Raw genomic sequence first — 24,054 nt, forward strand, 5'->3', positions numbered from 1 at the left:
ACCTTTTTTATCTAAATATTTCTTTCTATTTAAATATGTAAATATGCAACCAGTCAGATGCTCTTCATGGTACCCCTGTAGAAATTTGCTAGGCGTACCATGAAGAGCATTCCCACTGGTTGCATCACCACCTGATGTGGAGGCACAGGATTGATTTCTAGACTCAGCAGCTCCATCATGGGCACTGGCCTCAACACCAGTGAGGACATCTTCAACAGGCAGTGCCTCAAGAAGGCGGCAACCTTCATTAAGGACCATCACCATCCAGGTTATGTCCTCTTCTCATTGATACCATCTTGAAGACATAAACTCGACATTTCAGGAGCACTTACCATCAGATTTTTGAATAGTCCATGAACACTACCTCACTACGTTACTCCCTTCTTGTCAATTTGTTTTTTTAAATATTTCATAGTGTAACACTAACTTTTATGTGGTGTGCTGTACTGCTGCCACAAAACCAACTCATTTCACAAAATAATAATCCATAGTTCTGATTCTGATTTTGATTTGAATAAGAACCATCCATTTCTGCTGTAAGGTTAACCATCTGTGATTAAAAAATAGTTTTCTCCCTCCACAGATATTTCTTGATATTCTGGGCATTTTCAACCTTCTCCTGCAACTCTGATCCATCCACCCTCGCCCAACATTTCTGTAAGTTAAACTCATTTTCTCTCTTTCCCAGTTCTGACACAGGGTCTACCACTGAAATGTGATCTGTTTCTCTTTCCACAGATGCTGTCCGACCTGTAGAATGTAAAGGGTATTTTCTGATTCTATTTCCAATCCCCAGCATTAAGATTTTAATTTTCATTGTTCGTTGACCAACAGATCTGCTACTGCCCAGAGCAAGGGCATTTCTACTCCATGTCAACTTTAAAAATGTGAAAATACCCTATAAAGCAGTTTTTGAATTAATTTGCAAGCAATTCAAGAGTGAGTGGTTGAGATGCTCTTATGAAAAATGGGCAGTCTAACTATGTATCTAATAGTAAAAAAATGCAATGAGGAAGAAGATATTTCAACTTCTGCTGATCTTGTTAGGGATCATTCTGAGGTTATAAAATTATGGATAGCATAATAATGGATTAAATAAAGTGAGAACCAGTCTTAAGGAAATAAAGCCTATACACAATTTAACTTCCAAATGGTACTTTGTGGCTAGTGAAACACACCATTCTGGTTCTGTCCCATTGAACCTGCCCAGGGAAAGACAATAGAATATTCATGCCATTAGCACATTGTTAAGGGTCTACCCTTGCTATTTCAGAACACATCTGTTTTGTCAGCTAAGCCTCTGATTAGTTGTACTTTGATGGGGCACAACTGTAACAAAAGGAGTATATTTTGTGTGTCTGGCATTTGAACAGACATCAGTATTGAATATTCAAAGTGGTGCTGCTGGTTGGGATTTGTTACCATCGTAAATATGCAATTATGTAAATTTCTCTGACTATATTCCAAATGTTAAATTTCAGTGGTTAATCGTTAATTGTCCCTCCCTACTAATCTCCCTCCCGACACTTATTTTTGCAAGTGGCCAAAGTACCACACCTGCCCATTCACCTCTTCCCTCACCTCCGTTCAGGGCCCCAAATAGTCCTTCCAGGTGAAACAACACTTTACCTGTGAATCTTCTGGGATCGTCTATTGTATCCGGTGCTCCCGATGCAGCCTCCTCTACATTGGTGAGACCCTTTGAAAATTGGGGAGACCACTTTGTCAACCACCTCCTCTCCACCCACCAAAAGTGGAACTTCCCAGTGGCCAAACATTTTAATTCTGATTCCCAATCCTATTCTGATGTGTCAGTCCTCTTGTGCCATGATGAGGCCACACTCAGAGGGGAGGAGCAACACCTTATATTGTGGCAGCACACACAAAATGGTGGAGGAATTCAGCAGGCCAGGCAGCATTTATGGAAAAAAAGTACAGTCAACATTTCAGGCCGAGACCCTTCCGCAGGAGCTTTCATATTCCTTCTGGGTAGCCTCCAACCTGATTGCATGGATGTCAATTTCTCTTTATGGTAAAAAAAAATTCCCCTCCTTTCTTCTTCCATTCCCCACTCTGACCTCTTCTCATCTGCCTATGACCTAGCCCTGGGTCCCCTCTTCCTTCTGTTTCCATAAGACCACAGGAGCTGAATTAAGCCATCGAGTCTGCTCTGCCATTTCATCATGGCTGATCGATATTTCCCATCAGTCCCAATCCCCTGCCTTCTCCCCTTGTGTAGCTGGATCCTGGACTTCCTGTCAAATCGCCAGCAGGTGGTAAGAGTGGGCTCCCTCACCTCTGCCCTTCTGACCCTCAACGCAGGTCCCCCACAAGGCTGTGTACTGAGCCCCCTCCTTTACTCTCTGTATACCCATGACTGTGTCGCCACCCACAGATCCAATCTGCTAACTAAATTTGCTGATGACATTACACTGATTGGCCTAATCTCAAATAATAATGAGGCAGTCTACAGAGAAGAAGTCATCACCCTGACACAGTGGTGTCAAGAAAACAACCTCTCCCTCAAAGTTGCAAAAACAAAGGAGTTGGTTGTGGACTACAGGAGGAATGGAGACAGGCTAACCCCTACTGACCAGTGTATCTGGGGTTGAGAGGGTGAACAGCTTTAAGTTTCTTGGCATAAACGTCATTGAGGCTTTCACATGGTCTGTACATACCGGCTGTGCGGTGAGAAAGGCACGACAGCGCCTCTTTCACAGACAATTGAAGAAGTTTGGTGTGGGCCCCCAAAGCCTAAGGACTTTCTACAGGGGAACAAATGATAGCATCCTGACTGACTGCATCACTGTCTGGTATGGGAACTGTACTTCCCTCAATTGCAGGACTCTGCAGAGAGTGGTGCGGACAGCCCAGCGCATCTGTAGATGTGAACTTCCCACTATTCAAGATGTTTACAAAGACAGGTGTGTAAAAAGGGCCTAAAGGATCACTGGGGACCCGAGTCACCCCAACCACAAACTGTTCCCGCTGCTACCATCTGGGAAATGGTACCGCAGCATTAAAAGGCAGGACCAATAGGCTCCAGGACAGCTTTTTCCACCAGGCCATCAGACTGATTAACTCATGCTGATACAACTGAATTTCTATGTTATATTGACTATCCTGTTGTACATACTATTTGTAATAAGTGACTATAAATTGCATATTGCACGTTTAGACAGAGACGTAACATAAAGATTTTTGCTCCTCATATATATGAGGGATGTATGTGACAAAGTCAATTCAATATCCCTTCATGCCCTGACTAATCAAGAATCTTATCAATCTCTATCTTAATTCTACAGCTGCCTGTGGTAACAAATTCCACAGATTCACCACTCTCTGGCTAAAGAAATTCCTCCTCATCTCTGTTCTAAAAGGATGCCTCTCTATTCCGAGACAATGTCCCTCTGGTCCTGCACTGCCCCAGCATAGGAAACATCCTCTCCACATCCACTCTATCAAGGCCTTTCACCATTCAATAGGTTTCAACGAAGTCACCCCTCATTCTTCTGACTTCCAGTCAATAATGGCCTTGAGCCATCAAACAGTCTTCCTATGACAAGCCGTTTAACCCTGGAATCATTGTTGTGAACCGCATTTGAACCCTCTCCAGTTTCCGCACATCCTTTCTCAGATAAGGGGCCCAAAACTGCCCACAATACACCAAGTGAGGCCTCACCAGTGCTTTATAAAGTCTCATCATTATATCTTACTTTCATGTTCTAGTCCTCTTGAAATGAATGCTTATATTGCATTTGCCTTCCTCACCACAGACTTAAACTGCAAATTGACCTTTAGGGAACCCTGCACAAGCACTCCCAAATCTCTTTGCACCTCAGGTTGTTGTATTTTCTCCCCATTTAGAAAACAGTCAACCTTTTCATTTCTTCTACCGAAGTGCATGACCATACTCAGTCCAACACTGTATTCCATCTGACATTTCTTATGCCTGTTTCCCTATCTGTATAAATCCTTCTGTAGTCTCTCTACTTCCTCAAAACTACCTGCCCCTCCACCTATCTTCATATCATCTGCAAACTTTGCAACAAAGCCATCAATTCCATCATCCAAATCATTGACATATAACGTAAAAATGATCAGTCCAAACACAGACCCCTGTGGAACACCACTAGTCACTGGCAGTCAATCAGAAAAGGCTCCCTTTATTCCCACCATCTGCCTTCTGACAATCAGCCACTGCTTTATCCATGCTAGAATCTTTCCTGTAATACCATGTGCTCGTAGCTTGTTAAGCAGCCTCCCGTGTGGCACCTTGTCAAAGGCCTTCTGAAAATCCAAGTATACAATATCAAGAGATTGTCTACCCTGCTTGTACTTTTTCAAAGAATTCCAACAGATTTGTCAGGCAAGATTTTCCCTTGAGGAAACCATGCTGACTATGGCCTATTGGATCATGTGCTTGCAAGTACCCTAAAACCACATCTTTAACAATTGACTCTGACATCTTACCAACTACTGAGATCAGACTAACTGGCCTATAGTTTCCTTTCTTCTGCCTCTCTCCTTTCTTGAAGAGTGGAATGACATTTGCAATTTTCTAGTCTTCCAGAACCATTCCAGAATCCAGTGATTATTGAAAGATCATTACTAAAGCCTCCACGATCTCTTCAGCCACCCCTTTCAGAACCCTGGGGTACACTGTCATCTGGTCCAGGTGATTTATCTACCTTCAGACCTTTCAGTTTCCCAAGAATCTTCTCCCTAATAATAGTAACTTCACACACTTCAGAACCCCTGATTCCACCATACTGCTGGTGTCTTCCATAGTGAAGGCAGATGCAAAATATTTATTCAGTTTGTCCGCCATTTCCTTGTTCCACATTACTACCTCTCTAACATCATTTTACAGCGGTCCAATGTCTTCTCTCTTCTCTTTTATGCTTTATGTATCTGAAGAAACTTTAAGCATTCTCTTTTTATATTATTCCTTTCTTCTACAGTCCACTCTCTTCTCCTATTAGATTCCTCCCTCTCCAGCACTTTCCCTTTCCTACCCACCTGTCTTTACCTTTCACCTTCTAGCATCCTCCTTCCCTCCCTCAACCTGCAGAAGGGTCTTGGACTGAAACTTCGACCGTTTATTCATTTCCATAGATACTGACCTGCTGAGTTCCTCCAGTATTGTTTGTGTGCCAACTGTTTATCTTTGAGGTTTAGAGGCTTAGAAGGATTTAAAAAGATTAGGAGAATGAGCATAGAAGTGGCAGATGGAATACAGTGTTGGAAGTGTATTGTCATGCACTTTGGTAGAAGGAGTAAAAACGTAGACTATTTTCTAAATGGGGAGAAATTCAGAAATCTGAGGCGCAAAAGGTCTTGGGAGTCCTCATGCAGGTTGAGCTGGTGGTAAGCAAGGCAAGTGCAATGTTAGTATCATTTTGAGAGGACAAGAATATAAAGACAAGGATGTAATGCCAACGCTTTATAAGACACTGCTGAGGCCTCACTTGCAATATCGTGAGCAGTTTGGGGGCCCTTACTTAAGAAAGGATGTGCTGATATCCTTTCAAAGGTGGTTCATGCACGAACGTTGAATTCTCCAACTTCTGGTAATTCTCTCCTCCTCCCTTCCCTATCCCAGTTTCACTCTGCCCCCTCTCCCAGCTGCCTACTACCTCCCTCATGGTTCCACCTCCTTCTACTACCCATTGTGTTTTCCCCCAATCCTCCTCCACCTTTCCTGCCTATTACCTCCCTGCTTCCCCTCCCCCACCCCTTTATCTTTCCCCTTACTGGTTTTTCCACCTGGAACCTACCAGCCTTCTCCTTCCCACCCTCCCCCCACCTTCTTTATAGGGCCTCTGCTCCTTCCCTCTACAGTCCTGACGAAGGGTTCCGGCCCAAAACGTTAACTGATCGCTTCCACGGATGCTGCCCGACCTGCTGAGTTTCTCCAGCGTGTTGTGAGGGTTGCTTTGACCCCAGCATCTGCAGAGTATCTTGTGTTCATGTAAATGATTGTGGGAATGAAAGGCATATCATATGAGGGGCATTTGATGGCTCTGGGTCTGTACTTGCTGGAATTTAGAAGAATGAGGGGGATCTCATCAAAACCTTTTTAATGTTGAAAGTACTAGATAGAGTGGATGTGGAGATGATGTTTCTTATAGTGGGTGAATCTAGGACTAGAGGGCACAAGCTCAGAATAGAGAGATGTCCATTTAGAAATGAGATGAGGAAGGACTTCTTTAGCCAGAGGGTGGTATGTCCGTGGAGTTTGTAGCCGCAGAAGCTGTGGACGCCAGGTCATTGGGTGTATTTAAGGTGGAGTTTGATAGATTCTTGATAATTCGAGGCATTAAAGGTTACAGGGCGAAGGCAGGAGATCGGGGTTGAGAGGAAAATGGATCAGCCATGATCAAATGGTGGAACAGACTCGATGGGCTGAATGGCCTAATTCTGCTCCTATGTCATATGGTCTTATGTAGAAGTGTAAAACATTGTGTCAGCAGAGCACTGTTCACCCTGAGCTGCCCAGTAACTAAAATGCTCCTGTGCACAGAAACTCTGTTACTGCACAACTGGAATTTATATAATACTTTTATATAATGTTAATATAAAGTACTGCACAGTTTTCAGAGCAGTAAAAAAAAGAATTCTTTTTTTAAACAGTTCAAACAGTATTCTTCTCCTTTTAGTCACCTCTCTCAACCTCCCTCCACCTCCCTCCCTCCTTCATGCTGCGCTGTACTGGAAATCTTTCCTCTTCCTTCTCAGTCCAGATGCAGCCCTTACCCAAAATGTCAAGTTACATCTACTGCCTACACAGATGTTGTGCGACCAGTCGAGTTCTTCCAGCACTCTGTTCTTTATCCAGATTTCTGCATTTGCAGTTTTCTCCTAATTCTCATATTTCCTATAGTACAGAAGAAGCTCATTTGGTGAAAAGGTCTCCAGGGCATTCCCACTTGTCCCATTCCCTGTGAATTTCCATGTCACCTGTTAGGCACAGAGTCATAGAAAAGTACAACAGAGAAACAAGCCCTTTGGCCCATCAAGTCTGTGCTGAACCATTTAAATTGCTTACTCCTTTCGAACTGCACTGGGATCATAGTCCTCCATGCCCCTACCACCCATATATCTCCAAACTTCTCTGAATGTTAAAATTGAGCTCACATGGACCACTCGGCAGCTGGGTTCACCACCCTCTGAGTGAAGAGGTTTCCCCTCATGTTCACCTTAAACATAATGTTCTCTCATGTATGCTCGTCCAATCCACGTTGGTTTCCTGCTGCCCGCCTGCATCACGGTGACTTTATAGTAACCAATTAACCTATCAACCACCCCATTTTTGGGATGTGGGAGGAAAAAGGATAACTCTATTGTAAAAAAAATATTATTTATAATGATGATTAGTGAGGCACAGAGAGATCTGTATTTACTGACAAGTACCTTTATTGTTTAGACTAACAAGTACTTGAATTCGGACACTAAATACGTTGTGTGCACACCACTAAGTATCCCTGACTCTCCTGAATAGCCAAAGAATAGCAAAGGTATTACCTGGGCAAAGGAGTTTACGCTGGCCAGGCGTTCCTCGTTGTTCCGACTCACTCGCCACGTGTTTCACGTAGGGTTGCTCATGCTTGTATCTGTGATGGTTATTCTTCGAAGTTACCGCTACCAGCACACACAAAGCATCCACTTTTATATCCATCCCTTATCAATTCAAATATCGCATTCCAGTGTCATTGGGCACAGGTCATGTGTCTGTCCTTTAACACCTTGTTATTGGCTCTGCTCCAAGCCAGCATCAATGTATTGTCCTCTTCCCATCAAGTGACAGTTGATAATTTATAGCTCTTTGTTCTCAATCAGCAATGAGTTTGAATCTCTTCAGGCAGGCATCAACCCCAACATTCACAAACCTGCATGTTATAGCCAACCAAAGAACATCTCACAAACAACTTCTTATTTGGAAATAACCTCCAGTCCAACAGATTACCTAAAGTATCATTTTCTTCTTCAAAACATTGATCAAGCCCAGCATGTCAAGCTCACAAAATGGAGAATAGAGTGTCTTCACAAAATGGCAGCCTCCATTCCCAAGCATGTGGCAAGAACAAAGACAATCAGTCTGTCAGTTTCCCCTGCCCTTGATCCATTTGAATTCACTGACTTGTAGATTGTTGTTCTTTCTGGCCAACAACTCACTCTCCCATTTCTCTCAAAGTGTCTCCAAACTGAAACATTAACTGTGTTTCTCCATCCACATCTGCTGCCAGATCTGCTATTTCCAGTATTTCCTGTTTCGTATTTTGGATTTCCCGCATCTGCAACTTTTCCTTATTTTATTATCACTAATATTGTTTATTGAATGCCTGGAACTTTTCGTTCCTTCAACCAACTGGGGGCAATGAAAATTCAGTACCTGCAGTCGGTTGTTGTTGTTTCTCTCTGCACATCGGGCGATAGCCTAGCCATTTCTTTAGCATGTGTCTGCCTTTCACGAGGCTGAGTATCTAGCTGGATGCTCAACAGGGCATGAATGGAAAGTGTTCAAGGAGCTGGCCGCATCCTAATGTGGGACCATTAGCCTCGAAGTCCAGTGCGGATGCCACTACACTGCTGGCTGGCTAACCTGGCCTGCTGATAAACAAATGTAGGAGAGGGAGGCACTTGGAGATCTTTAGCTTCTGCGCTGCTCCACTCAACACCAAATGCAAAACCAACCGAGTGCTTATGTACTACCCGTAATTGTTCACCTAACAACGAAGTTTCATAGCAAAAAGCAAGCTGCTGGGAGAAGTCAATAGGTCATTTATGTAGACTGAGAGTTCATCTTTATTGTGCTGGAAGTCCATTATAACATTGCAACAGCAGGATGGAAGTTGTTCTTGAATTTGATGGTATACGTTCTCTGACTTTTGTATCTTCAGCTCGATGGGGGTTGGGGGATCAGAAGTGCGAATGGCCGGCTTGTGATCATGCTGGCTTCTTTCCCAAGGCAGCGGGAAGTATAGGCAGAGTCAACGGAGGGGAGGTTGGTTTTTCTGATATACTGGGCTGTGTTCAAAACTTTCAGCAATTTCATATGGTCTTGGACAGAACAGTTGCCTTGAGAAGCTATGGGGCAACTGGATAGCATGCTCTCTGCAAAAGTTGGTGATGCTCACCTGAAATGATGGGTTCAAAGTAAAATTTATTATCAGAGTACATATATGTCACCACATACAACCCTGAGATCCTCTTCCTGCGGGCATACGTAGCGACCTATAGAACAGTAACTGTAAACAGGATCTTTGAATAACAATCTGTACGAATGCAAATATTGAGAAATAGCGATAGATAATGAGAGCATGAAATATCAAGATAAACGGTCCTTAAAGTGAGGCTATCGGTTGTGGGAACACCAGCAGTTATCCCCTTTTGTTCAAGAGCCTGATGGTTGAGGGGTAGTAACTGTTCCTGAACCTGCTGGTGCGAGTCCTTAGGTACTCGTATCTTCAACCTGATGGCAGCAGTGAGAAAAGAACATGGACGGGGTGCTGAGGGTCTTTGATGATGAATGTGAAATTGAGTGTTCCCGTGGTCACTGCCTTCTTGTTCTTCCTGCAGCCTATGACTGAATTGTTCATCTTAGGCACTGGGAAGAAGAAAATCTTGGATTAGCTCATGGTGAAGGAAGTGGGGAAATTAAGACCTACCTTTAAGTTAACAAGCAAAAACGTTTGCGGGATGGGGAGAAACTAGGATGAGAGGAGAAATGTGGATGAGATGATCTTTGATCTCTTAGCTGTCCACCATCTCAGCAATCCTAATAGTAGCAGGCACCATATTGTCCAAGTAGTTAGGCTACACAACAATTCTCACTACCTCCCCCTCTCAAACACACACTATTTCCACTACCTGCGATCAAGCTTTGCCATCCCCTGAAAGATAGAGGAAATTGAGGCAGCTTGGAATGATGGCTTCTTGACTGAATAGTTGGCAGGGCAAGGGTAAGGCTGATTTATACGTGTGTACTAGCTTACACCGTAGCCTACGCTAGAGGGCTACGCCGTTGTGAGCATTTATACTTGTGCATTGGTGTGTCTGCGTCGCTCTGCAATTCGCGCATGTCACACATGCGCACACAACTGCCCGTGAAAGGCCTCATGGTCATGGTAGTCTTTCTTGGGGTAAACAAGTTTAAAGCGAGCTTCTTTTTTCGTAAAAGCGAAATGTGTCCTCCATAATTTCGGAGGTCTGTAAAGCTTTATGAAAAGCATTGCAGCCAGAGTTCCTTCCCTGCTCTTCATTTGCCCAACGGGAAGCTATTGCAGCGTAGGAGGAAATGCGATGCTACCAAGCGGATGAATCACAGTTGTTACGGTCTGCGTTGCCGCAACACGTGGTTACATTTTGGGGGAGGTGTGCATCAGGCTATGGCGTAGGGATACGCGTAGGCACTGCGTAGGGTTCACGGCTATGCCGTACTACGGCATCGAGTTGACGCGCAGGTATCTGGTAAACTATTTTTTCACTCATTCTGCATTTGTAATATATAGTTAGGGCAGTAACAATGACTCCAGGGGCCATGTTTTGTTCTTTGTGTGAGATGTGGGAATTCTGGGAGACCTTCAGTTTCCCTGGTAATCACATCTGCACCAGGAGCACTGAGCCACAGCTCCTCAGAGAATATGTTAAGGAACTGGAGCTGCAACCCCATGATCTTTCAGGGAAACTGAGGAGGTGATAGATAGGAGCTACGGGAAGGTAGTCACTCCTTAGTTCCAGGGGGCAGGCAAATGTCAGGAGAAGGAAGGGAAATAGGCAGGTGGTACAGAGTACCCGGTGGCTGTTCCCCTAAAGAACAAGTATACTGTTTCGGATACTGTTTGGTGGGGGATGAGCTACTGCGGGGAGCTATAGTGACCAGGTCTCTGGGACTGATTCTGGGTCTGAAGCTCAGAAGAAAGAGGAACATGGCAGGACTGCAACGGTGATAGGAGATTCCAATGGTGAGCAGTAGATAGAGGAATCTGTGGATGCGATAAAGAGACCCAGATGGTATGTTGCCTCCCAGGTGCCAGGATCAGGGACTTTTCAGATTGTGTCCACAACGTTCTAAAGGGGGAGGATGAGCAGCCAGATGTCTTGGTACATACTGGCACCAGTGTCATAGGAAGCAAAAGAGAAGAAGTCCTGAAGAGAGAATTCAGGGAGCTAGATACGAGGGGTGATTGATAAGTTCATGGCCTAAGGTAGAAGGAGATGAGTAATTAACTTCAAACTTTCTGCATAATCACTCAAAGAGTTGAACTGCATGTGTATGTAACAAGAGCTGCATAACTCATCACTTTCTACCTTAGGCCACAAACTTATCAATCACCCCTGCTGTGGACACTTTCTGGAGGTCCAAGATCCGTATGCTTCACGACCACTGGACTAAGTGTGTAAATGTAGGAGGGGACTATGTTGAAAAGTAAATGTGCTAGGTTTTCTAAAATTGACTCCTTCTACCTTAGGCCACGAACATATTAATCGCCCCTGTTAGAAGGATGTAAAGCAGGACCTCCAGAGTAAGACTCTCTGGGTTGCTGCCTGTGCCACACACCAGAGAGGGCAAGGATAGGATGATCTGGCAGATGGATGTGTGTCTAAGGAACCGGTTCGGGGGGCAGGGTTTCAGATTTATTCATCGTTGGGATTTCTTCTGGGGAAGGTATGACCTGAACAAAGGGGACGGGATCCACCTGAACCGAGGGTGGGGTTGGTGGGGTTGGGTGGCGGGGTGTGACCAATATCCTTTTGGGCAGCTGTTAGCTGTTGGGGTGGGTTTAAGCTAATTTGGTAGGGGAATGGGAACCAGAGTGTTATGGCTGAGGATAGGAATGTTGGTTTACAAGCAGAGGTAGTGTGTAGTGAGCCTCTCAGGAAGGACGGGCAGATGATAGGGCAACATTGCAGTCAGTGGGATGGGTTGTAGGGTAAAAGTGGAACAAGATTGAAAAGTGTGACAAACACAGGACTGAGGGTGTTATATTTGAATGCACACAGTATATAGATAAGGCAGCACAGTTAGAGATTGCCAGATATGGGTATTATGGAGTCACGGCTGCAAGATGATTGTAACTGGGAGCTTAATATCCAAGGATACCCAATATGTTGAAAGGACAGGCGGGTAGGCAGAGGAGGAGGATTGGGTCTGATGGTAAAAACAAAAAATCAAACTTTTAGAAAGAGGTGACATAGGATTGGAAGATGTAGAATCCTTGTGGATAGAGTGAAGAAAATGCAAGGGTATGAAGACCCTGATGGGAGTTACTTACAGGCCTCCAAACAGTACCAGGATGTGGTCTACAAATTACAATGGGAGATTAAAAAAGCACGTCAAAAAGGCATGTTACGATAGTCATGGGGAAGTTCAATGTGCAAGTAGGTTGGGAAAACCAAGTTGATGCTGGATCCCAAGAGAGGGAATTTGTGGAATGCCTCTGAGATGGCTTTTTGGAGCAGCTTGTGGTTGAGCCCACGAGGGGATCAGCTATTCTGGATTGGGTGTTGTTCATGAACTGGATACGATTAAGGAGTTTAAGGTACAGGAACCCTGAGGAAATAATGATTGTAATATGATAGAATTCACCCTGCAATTTGAGTGGAAGAAGATAAAGTCAGGCGTATTAGTATTACAGTGGAGTAAAGGGAATTACGGAAGCATGAGAGAGGAGATGGCCAGGGATGACAGCAGAGCAGTAATGGCTAAAGTCCTGATGAAGGGTCATGGCCCAAAATGTTGACTGTACTCTTTTCCATAGATGCTGCCTGGCCTGCTGAATTCCTCCAGCATTTTGTGTGTGTTGCTTGGATTTCCAGCATCTGTAGATTTTCTCTGTTTGGGAATGGCTGGAGTTTCTGGGAGCAACTCAGAAGGCACAATATAGAAACATCCCAAAGAAGAGGAAGGATTCTAAAGGCAGGATGATGTAACTGTGGCTGACAAGGAAAGTCAAAACCAACATAAAAGCAAATGAGAGTATAATAGAGCAAAAATTCGTAGGATGTTAGAGGATTGGGAAATTTTAAAAAACCAACAGATGGCAACCGAAAAAAACCATAAGGGCAGAAAAGATGAAATATCAAGGTAAGCTAGCTAATAATATCAAAAATGATATCAAAAATATTTTTTCCCGATACTGTATATGAAGAGTAAAAGAGAGCTGAGAGTAGATATTAGACCATCGCAGAATGACACTGGAGAGATAGTAATGGAGACAACGAAATGGTGGATGAATTGAATAAATATTTTGCATCAGTCTTCACTGTGGAAGACACTAGAGGTGTGCTGGTAGTTCAAGAGTGTCAAGATACAGAAGGGAGTGTAGTTGCTATTACTAGGGAGATGGTGCAGTTGCTATAACTGGGAAACCAAAAGGTCTGAAGGTAGATGTCACCTGGACCTAATGGACTACACCCCAGAATCCCAAACGAGGTGGCTTGAGTAATTAAGAGCATTAGTAACGATTTTTCAAGAATCACTAGATTCTGGCATAGTTCCAGAGGACTGGAAAATTGCAAATGTCACTCCACGCTTCACGAAGGAACGGAGGCAGAAGAAAAGACATTCTAGGCCAGTTAGCTTAACCTCAGTGGTTGGGAAGATGGTGGAGTCGATTGATAAGGATGTGGTTTCAGGGTACTTGGAGGCATATGACAAAATAGGCCAACGTCAGCATGGATTCCTAAAGGGAAAATCTTGCCGGACAAACCTGTTAGAATTCTTTGAAGAAATAACAAGCAGAATTAAAATCAGAATCAGGTTTAATATCAACAGCCTGTGAAATTTGTTAACTTAGCAGTACAATGTAATGCATGATAATATAGAAAAAAATAAATAAGTAAATCAAACAACAGGAATTCTGCAGATGCTGGAAATTCAAGCAACACACATCAAAGTTGCTGGTGAACGCAGCAGGCCAGGCAGCATCTCTAGGAAGAGGTACAGTCGACGTTTCAGGCTGAGACCCTTCGTCAGGACTAACTGAAGGAAGAGTTAGTAAGAGAATTGAAAGTGGGGGGGGGGAGATCCAAAATGATAGGAGAAGACAGGAGGGGGAGGGATGGAGCCATGAGCTGGACAGGTGATAGGCAAAGGGGATATGAGAGGATCATTGATCAGGAGGCCCAGGGAGAAAGACAAGGGAGGGGGGAAAACCAGAGGATGGGCAAGGGGTATAGTGAGAGGGACAGAGGGAGAAAAAGGAGAGTGAGAGAAAGAATGTGTGTATAAAAATAAATAACAGATGGGGTACGAGGGGGAGGTGGGGCATTAGCAGAAGTTAGAGAAGTCAATGTTCATGCCATCAGGTCGGAGGCTACCCAGACGGAATGTAAGGTGTTGTTCCTCCAACCTGAGTGTGGCTTCATCTTTACAGTAGAGGAGGCCATGGATAGACATGTCAGAATGGGAACGGGATGTGGAATTAAAATGTGTGGCCACTGGGAGATCCTGCTGTCTCTGGCGGACAGAGCGTAGGTGTTCAGCAAAGCGGTCTCCCAGTCTGCATCGGGTCTCGCCAATATATAGAAGGCCACATCGGGAGCACTGGACGCAGTATATCACCCCAGCCGACTCACAGGTGAAGTGTCACCTCACCTGGAAGGACTGTCTGTGGCCCTGAATGGTGGTGAGGGAGGAAGTGTAAGGGCATGTGTAGCACTTGTTCCGGTTCTCCGTAACTTCTGCCACCTCCAATGGGATCCCACCACTAAGCACATCTTTCCCTCCCCCCTCTCTCTGCTTTCCGCAGGGATCGCTCCCTACGCGACTCCCTTGTCCATTCGTCCCCCCCATCCCTCCCCACTGATCTCCCTCCTGGCGCTTATCCTTGTAAGCGGGACAAGTGCTACACATGCCTTTACACTTCCTCCCTTACCACCATTCAGGGCCCCAGACAGTCCTTCCAGGTGAGGTGACACTTCACCTGTGAGTCGGCTGGGGTGATATACTGCGTCCGGTGCTCCCGATGTGTCCTTCTATATATTGGCGAGACCCGACACAGACTGGGAGACCGCTTTGCTGAACACCTACGCTCTGTCCGCCAGAGAAAGTAGGATCTCCCAGTGGCCACACAATTTAATTCCACATCCCATTCCCATTCTGACATGTCTATCCACGGCCTCCTCTGCTGTAAAGATGAAGTCACACTCAGGTTGGAGGAACAACACCTTATATTCCGTCTGGGTAGCCTCCAGCCTGATGGCATGAACATTGACTTCTCTAACTTCCGCTAATGCCCCACCTCCCCCTCGTACCCCATCCGTTATTTATTTTTATACACACATTCTTTCTCTCACTCTCCTTTTTCTGCCTCTGTCCCTCTGACTATACCCCTTGCTCATCCTCTGGTTTCCCCCCCCCCCTTGTCTTTCTACCTGGGCCTCCTGTCCCATGATCCTCTCATATCCCCTTTTGCCTATCACCTGTCCAGCTCTTGGCTCCATCCCTCCCCCTCCTGTCTTCTCCTATCATTTTGGATCTCCCCCTCCCCCTCCCACTTTCAAATCTCTTACTAACTCTTCCTTCAGTTAGTCCTGACGAAGGGTCTCAGCCTGAAACATCGACTGTACCTCTTCCTGGAGATGCTGCCTGGCCTGCTGCGTTCACCAGCAACTTTGAAATAAGTAAATCAATTACAGTCAGTATATAAACGTGTATTAAATAGTTCAATTAAATATAGTGCAAAAACAAAAATAATTTAAAAAGTGAGGTAGTGTCCAAGGGTTCAATGTCCATTTAGATGGCAGAGGAGAAAAAGCTGAGTGTGCTGACTTTCTGAGACATCGCTCCCTAAAGATATCCTGGATACTTTGTAGGCTAGTACCCAAGATGGAACTGACTAGATTTACAATCTTCTGCAGCTTCTTTCGATCCTGTGCAGTAGCCCTTCCATACCAGATAGTGATGCAGCCTGTCAGAATGCTCTCCATGGTACAACTATAGAAGTTTTTGAGAGTATTTGTTGACATGCCAGATCTCTTCAAACTCCTAATAAAGTATAGCCACTGTCTTGCCTTCTTTATAACTACATCGATAGGTTGGGACCAGGTTCGTCCTCAGAGATCTTGACACCCAGGAGCTTGAAGCTGCTCACTCTCTCCACTTCTGGTCCCTCTATGAGGATTGGTATGTGTTCCTTCGTCTTACCCTTCCTGAAGTCCACAATCAGCTCTTTCAGCTTACTGACATTGACTGCCAGGTTGTTGCTATGGCACCACCACTCGTTGGTATATCTCTCTCATGTATGTCCTCTTGTCACCACCTGAGATTTTACCAATAATGGTTGTATCATCAGCAAGTTTATAGATGGTATTTGAGCTATGCCTAGCCACACAGTCGTGTATACAGAGAATAGAGCAGTGGGCTAAGCACACACCCCTGAGGTGCGCCAGTGTTGATCGTCAGTGAGGAGGAGATGTTATCACCAATCTGCACAGATTGTGGTCTTCCGGTTAGGAAATCGAGGATACAATGGTAGAGGGGGGTACAGAGGCCCAGGTTCTGCAACTTCTCAATCAGGATTGTGGGAATGATGGTATTAAATGCTGAGCTGTCGTCGATGAACAGCATCCTGACGTAGATGTTTGTGTTGTTCGGGTGGTCTAGAGCTGTGTAGAGAGCCATTGAGATTGCATCTGCCATTGACCTATTGTGGTGATAGGCAAAATACAATGGGTCCAGGTCCTTACTGAGGCAGGACTTCAGTCTAGTCATGACCGACCTCTCAAAGCATTTCATCACTGTCGATGTGAGTGCTACCAGGCGATAGTCATTAAGGCAGCCCACATTATTCTTCTTAGGCACTGGTATAAATGTTGCCTTTTTGAAGCAAGTGGGAACTTCTGCCTGTAGCAGTGAGAGGTTGAAAATGTCCTTGAATACTCCTGCTAGTTGGTTGGCACAGGTATTCAGAGCCTTACCAGGTACTCCATCGGGACCTTCCGCCTTAAGAGGGTTCACTGTCTTTAAAAACAGCCTAACATCGGCCTCTGAGATGGAGATCACAGGGTCATCAGGTGCAGCAGGGATCTTCACAGTTGTAGTTATATTCTCCCTTTCAAAGCATGCACAGAAAGTGTCGAGTTCATCTGGTAGTGAAGCATCGCTGCCATTCATGCTATTGGGTTTCGCTTTGTAGGAAGTAATGTCTTGCAGACCCTGCCAGAGTTGTCGTACATCTGATGTCACTCCAACCTCGTTCGAAATTGTCTCTTCACCCACCGCAAATCATACCTGGTTGGCTGGTACAGGCCTGGGTTGCCAAACTTGAATGCCACAGATCTAGACTTTAGCAGACGACGTACCTCCTGGTTCATCCACAGCTTTTGGTTTGGGAATGTACAGTAAGTCTTTGTGGGCACACACTCATCCACACTGATTTTAAGGAAGTCGGTAACAACTGCAACATACTCATCCAGGTTCGAAGATGAATCCTTGAATACAGTCCAGTCCACTGATTCAAAGCAGTCCTGTAGGCGCTCCTGTGCTTCCCTTGTCCATATCTTCTTGGTCCTCACTGCTGGTGCTGCAGTCTTCAGTCTCTGCCTGTACTCAGGGAGTAGAAGTACAGCCAGGTGATCAGACTTTCCAAAGTGAGGGCGTGGAATAGCACGGTAGGCATTCTTGATGGTGGTGTAGCAATGTCCCAGTGTGTTGTTTCCTCTGGTATTGCAAGTGATCTGTTGATGATAGTTGCTTAGTGATTTTTTCAGACTGTCCTGGTTAAAATCTCCCAGAACAATGAAAGGGTTAATCATATGAGCAGCAATCAAAGGCTCTGGGCCTGTATTTACTGCAACTTAGAAGAAAGAGGGAGGATCACATTGAAACCAATTGAATGTTGAAAAGCATCAACAGAGTGGATGTGAAGAAGATGGTTCCTTTGGTGGGCCATCTAGGATGGAGGAGACAGCCTCAAACTAGAGGGACATCCACTTAGAACAGAGATGAGGAGGAATTTCTTTAGCCAGAAGGTGGTGAATCTGTGGAATTCATTGCCACAGCTGGCTGTGGAGGCCAGGTCACTGAACGCAGTCCAGGCGGATGTTGATAGGTTCTTGATTAGTCAGGACATGAGAAGTTCTGGAGAGAAGGCAGAAGAATGGGGTTGAGAGAGAAATGGATCAGCAATGATGAAATGCTAGGGTGGACCCGATGGGTTGAATGGCCTAATTCTACACCCATGTCTATGGTCTTATGGTCACATTGCTGGAGATTGTTGGCCAATGATTGATAGAAGTGTGTGGCACTGAATTGTGCCTGAGGTTAGGTATGCAATGGTGGTTTATAATACTGGAGGATGCATTCCTTGCTCTGAGTACATGTGAGATTACTAAACTTCTTGCAACAGTGCATTTGGATTTTCACGGGTCGGCTCTGGGTTTTGACCTCCACGAATATCTGTCTCCGTAGTTTTCAGAGTTTCTGTCTGAAAGACCTCCTGGCTCTCCAAAAATACTGGACCTCTCCTACTTTTCTTCACTTCCTTTAAGCCTCCATTCCACACCTGAGAACCTTGACTTGCTTCCTCCAATGTGGTGCAATTAGTCATTCTTTCCCAGGGGACAGTTACTTCCTCCATGGATGCCTGTAACTACAGTTCACCTTCCCACCAAAGAGTGCACCTAACTCTAACTGGTGGCCGATGTACAGCAAACTGAATGCAAAAATCAGTTTTTTATATTTATGCATGTCAGTATCTTTAAATGTCCGGAACTAATTGCCCTTGAAGTTAGGACAGCATTGGACATACAGGTCAGATTAATTCTTTCCCTGAAGGACAAAAGTAAATCAGATGAATATTGTATGACAATGTTTCTTGCTATTTAAAAAAATACTGATTTATCAGATCCCCTTTGATGCCATGATTTGAACTTGTGTCGCTGGGTCAATGGTTCAGATTTCAGGCTGATAATTGAGTGACTTCACCACCAGACAACCATAAAGGATGTCACAGTTTTGAACAGATGGCACAAAATTGATGTGCTATTGTGACAAGTTTGAAATCTCAAACACGAGGAAATCTGCAGATGCTGGAATTTCAAGCAACACACATCAAAGTTGCTGGTGAATGCAGCAGGCCAGGCAGCATCTCTAGGAAGAGGTACAGTCGACGTTTCAGGCCGAGACCCTTCATTAGGACTCTCGGCCCGAAACGTTGACTGTACCTCTTCCTAGAGATGCTGCCTGGCCTGCTGCGTTCACCACCAACTTTAATGTATTAAGGTTGAAATCTGTTCAATTTAGTTATAAATAATTGTTCAAATAATATTTTAAAAAAGAGTAAAAATAATTTATTTCATGTAAATATCATTTCCTGTTGAGAAAAGAAAAGGGATATTACTTGAAAACATGCAAATGTGTTTGGTTGAAAATTTTGAGGATCCGTATGCAAAGTATTCCTTCGTAGTATTGAGCAGTGAATTTGCCATCGACTTGTGAAGGCTCGCATTCAATCTTCAGCACGCAGCTGATTGCTCACGTCTGCCAGAATGCCCGGTGACGGGCGATTACCCCTCCCTCCTTCCAGAAAGCGACTGGTGAGTGAACACCCCGTGTTTATGTTTCGTTTCCCATATCCCCTTTACAATATCTGTTTCACAATGAGAAGGTGCAGATTAACTGAGCCATCGCAATACAAAGTTAAGGTACTGTGCAAGTTACAAGCAATGTGTCAAAGGCACTTTGGGAAAATTCTAACATTGCTACAACGAAGCAAAAACTTATTTTATTCCATGCACTATCGGATCATTTAAATAGCATGTATGTATTTTATTGCATTGCTGATTTATTACTGCATTAAAAATCTGAAGTTCAGGCAGAAAATGACAATTTATTTGTTGACAAACGAGAAAATCTGCAGATGCTGCAAATCCAAGCAACACACACTAAATGCTGGAGGAACTCAACAGGCCAGGCAGCATCTTTGGAAAAAAGTACAGTTGGCGTTTCTGGACGAAACCCTTCCGACTCTCAAAGACAATTAGGGATGGAACAATAGATGCTGATATTATCTGTATCTCATAAATTAATGTAAATTAAAAGGTTCCACTTTAATTTGTGGAAAGTTTAAACTTTGTGATATATAATTTAAAGAATAATGAGCCGATTGTAAGTGTAACACACACACAATCTGGAGGAACTCAGTAGGTCAGGCAGCTTCAATGGAGAGGATTTATTCCTCTCAGTAGATTAGATACTGCCATATCTGTTGAGTTCTTCCAGCATTTTCTGCCTGTTATGCTGTATTTCCAGCTGCAGAATCTCTTGTATTTATTCTGTCTGAATCTCAGCCAGCCTGTACAATGCTGTTTGCCCTCCACACACTCCAGTAAGTCAGAATTGGAAATGGGAATCTTGACTAGTTATCTTATCCTCAACCGTTGGGCTTCCAAAGATGCTACCTGATCGGCAGTGCGTTTCTAAAATTTCCTTGGGCAATCAGTATAATAGAGCATGTTCATCTCAAGCTTAAAAGCAGGCATCAAACAGAAAACAGATAGCATCTTTGGAAAGAGGAAACAGGTAATGTTTCAGATGTGAGACCTTTCGTCTGACTTAAAACACTAGTCCATTTGTTTTTTCCTAATCATAAGGAAAGTGTACCAACATGTTTGCTTTCTTAGGAGGTTAAACAGGCTTGGCTTGTCACCGAGCCCTCTAACAAACTTCTACAGATATACTGTTGAAAATATCCTGACAGGTCTGGTACAGGAATTCTTACAGATGTGTATAATTTGCTTGATTTCTGTTTGCTTATGAACGTTGCTCATATGATGCAGTGTCTGTAATGATGCAAAAAGTAAGTTTTTTTTTAATTGCACCGGTGCATATGACAAGTCAGCCTTGACCTTCCACAGATGCCAACTAAATTGATAAGTGTTTACGGTATTCATACAGCATAGAAACAGGCTCTTCAGCCTAACTTGGCCTTGCCAACTGTGTTGCCAGGCAAGATGTTTGCACTCGATCCACAGTACTCTAAACCCCTCCTATCCATGTATTTAGCTTAGATGGCTTTTAAATATTGCTAATTTGTCCACTTGAACTACTATTTTTGGCAGTTCATTCCCAATATGCACCCTTGTTTTGTGTGAACAAATGCCCTGATGTCATAGAAGAGTACAGCACAGAAACAGGCCATTCGGCCCACAATGTTGTGCCAAACCAGGTAAAAAGCAAATCAAGAACACCCAAACACTAGTCCCTGCAACCCTCACCATGTCCATAACTCTCCATTTTCTTTACATCCATATGCCTAGCCAAGTGTTTCTTAAAAGCCTCCAATATATTTGCCTCTACCACTATACCAGGCAAAACATTCTAGGCATCCACAACTCACTGAGTAAAGTAACTTACCCCTCACATCCCCTTTGAACCTACCCTCCTCACCTTCAATACTTGCCCTCTGGTGTTAGATACATCAACCCTGGGAAACAGATACTCCCTGTCTATTCTACCGATGCCTCTTGTAATCTTGTAAACCTCTATCAGATCTCCCCTCGGCCTCAGGCACTCCAGAGAAAATAACCCAAGTTTATCCAGCCTCTCGTGACAGCACATGCCTGCTAAACCAGGCAGCATCCTGGTAAACCTCTTCTGAACCCTCTCCAAAGCCTCAACATCCTTCCTATAGTGGGGCAACCAGAATTGTATGCAATATTCCAGATGTGGCCTAACCAGAGTTTTATAAAGTTGAAATATAATCTCTTGACTTTTGAACTCAATGCCTCGACTAATCAAAGCAAGCATTCCATAAGCCGTCTTAACCACCTTATTAACTTTTGTAGCCACTTTCAAGGAGTTGTAAACTTGGATCCCAAGATCTCTCTACTCAGCAACAATATTAATGAAGAGTGTATTGTCTCCTTGCATTTGCCCTACCAGGGTGCAACACCTCACATTTATTTGGGTTAAACTTCATCTGCCATTTCTCAGCCCATATCTGCAGCTGATCAATATTGCGCTGCATTCTTTGCCGGTCCTCTACACGATCCACAACTCCACCAATCGTGGTATCATCTGCAAATTTACTAACCCACCCATCTACATTTTCATCCAGGTCATTTATGTACATCACAAACAGCAGAGGTCCGACCAGAGTTCCCTGTGGAACATCACTAATTACCGACCTCCAACTCGAATAAGTCCCTTCAACCACTACTCTCTGCCTTCTATGTGCAAGCCAGTTCTGCATCCAAACAGACAACTCACCGCAGATCCTGTGCATCTTAATCTTCTGGATTAGCCTCCCATGAGGGACTTCGTCAAACACTTTACTAAAATCCATATAGACAACATCCACTACCCTACCCTCATCAATCTCTCTTGTCACCCTGTCAAAAAACTCAATCAAGTTGGTAAGACATGATCTGCCATGCTGACTCTCCCTAATTAGGCCAAATGCTTATATATCCTATCCTTAAGAAATTTCTCCAGTAATTTCCCTACAACTGATGTGAGACTCAAGGGCCTTTAGTTCCCAGGATTTTCCCTTGTTCCCTTCTTAAATAGAGGTACAACACTAGTCACTCGCCAGTCCTCCGAGACCTCGCCTGTGCCTAGAGAGGACGTGAAGATACTGGTCAAGGCCCCAGCGATCTTGTCTGTTGCCTCCTTCAATAACCTGGGGTAAATCCTATCAGGCCCTGGGGACGTATCCACCTTAATACACATTAGAAGGCCCAACAGTTCCTCCTCCTTGACCTCTAAATGCCCCAACATATTTATGCACTCAGCACTAATCTCCTGGTCCTCAAATACTGAAGTAAATTACTCATTAAGTATCTCAGTCACATTCCCTGCATTCAAAAATATTCCCTCCTTTATCCTTGAGTTGTCCCACCCTCTCCCTGGTTATCCTCTTGCTCTTGATGGATGTAGAGAATGCCTTGAGATTCTTGTCCTACTTGACAAGGACTTTTCATGGCCCTTCCTGGCTTTCCTAATTCCCGTTAGTTCTTTTCTGGCTTCTTTATACTCATCATGTGCTCCGTTTGATCATAACTTCTGAAGCTTTATACATTTTTCCTTTTTCTTCTTGACTAGATTCATGACCTCTCTGGACATCCAAGGTTCTGTTATCTTTCCATCCCCATCTTTCCTTCTAATGGGAACATACCTTTCCTGTACTCTGCAATTGATCTTTAAGCACCCTCCACATGTCTGATGTGGACTTGCCAGAGAAAAATTGTTCCCACTTAACGCTTCTTAGTTCCTGCTGAATGCCCTCATAATTTTCCCTACTCCAATTTAAAACTCTCCAAAAGGACCATATCTATCCTTATCTACAACTTTCCTGAAAGTTAAGGAATTGTGGTCACTGTTCCCAAACTGCTCACCCTCTGAAAGGTCAATCACCTGGCTAGGCTCATTATCCAACACCAGGTCTGGTACCACCTCTCGTTAGACCATCAGTATCTTGATTTAAGAAACCTTCCTGGATGCACTTAACAAATTCTGCCCATCTAATCCCCTTGCACTAAGAAGGACCTAGTTTATATTAGGAAAGTTGAAATCCCCCATGACAACAACCCTATTATTTTTACACATTTCCATACACTGATTGCATATCAATATCCCAGTGGCTATTAGAGGTCTTTAGTACAATCAGTGTGATTGAACCCTTCCTATTCCTGATTTCTACCCAATTGTCTGACTCCTCCACTATGTCTCCCCTGGGTGCAGCTGTGATATTGTCCCTGACCCCACCCCCCTTTTACCTTCTCCTTTATCTTCTCTAAAACATTGAAAATCTGGTACATTAATCACATGTTCCTGCTCCTCTCTCAACCAAGTTTCAGCAATAGCTACAACAATGTAGTTCCAGGTACTGATCCATGCTCTAAGTTCATCACCCTTACCCATAATACTCCTAGCATTAAAACATGCATACATTAAACTATCCTGCTTAACATACCCATTTCAATACTTTCTGTAACATCTACCTTCTGGTACAATCCTTCCCTTACTGACCTGGGGCTCTGATTCCCAGCCACCTGCAAAACTGGTTTAAACTCCCCGGAGTTAGCATCAGCAAACTTCCCGGC

General features: G+C 44.1%; 1 protein-coding gene across 3 annotated transcripts in view; it reads left to right on the top strand.

The window, feature by feature from the left end:
- Window positions 1–24,054, top strand: part of zgc:114041 (uncharacterized protein LOC574425 homolog) — a 73,846-nt gene that overhangs the window by 9,036 nt on the left and 40,756 nt on the right. The window contains exon 2 of one of the 3 annotated variants that reach the window (XM_063064491.1): window positions 584–657. The gene's annotated coding sequence lies outside the window, so the exon portion shown is untranslated. The other 2 variants (XM_063064494.1, XM_063064493.1) reach the window with 2 other exon arrangements.

The sequence above is a fragment of the Mobula hypostoma genome, chromosome 12 (assembly GCF_963921235.1).
Source record: "Mobula hypostoma chromosome 12, sMobHyp1.1, whole genome shotgun sequence".
Taxonomy (NCBI): domain Eukaryota; kingdom Metazoa; phylum Chordata; class Chondrichthyes; order Myliobatiformes; family Myliobatidae; genus Mobula; species Mobula hypostoma.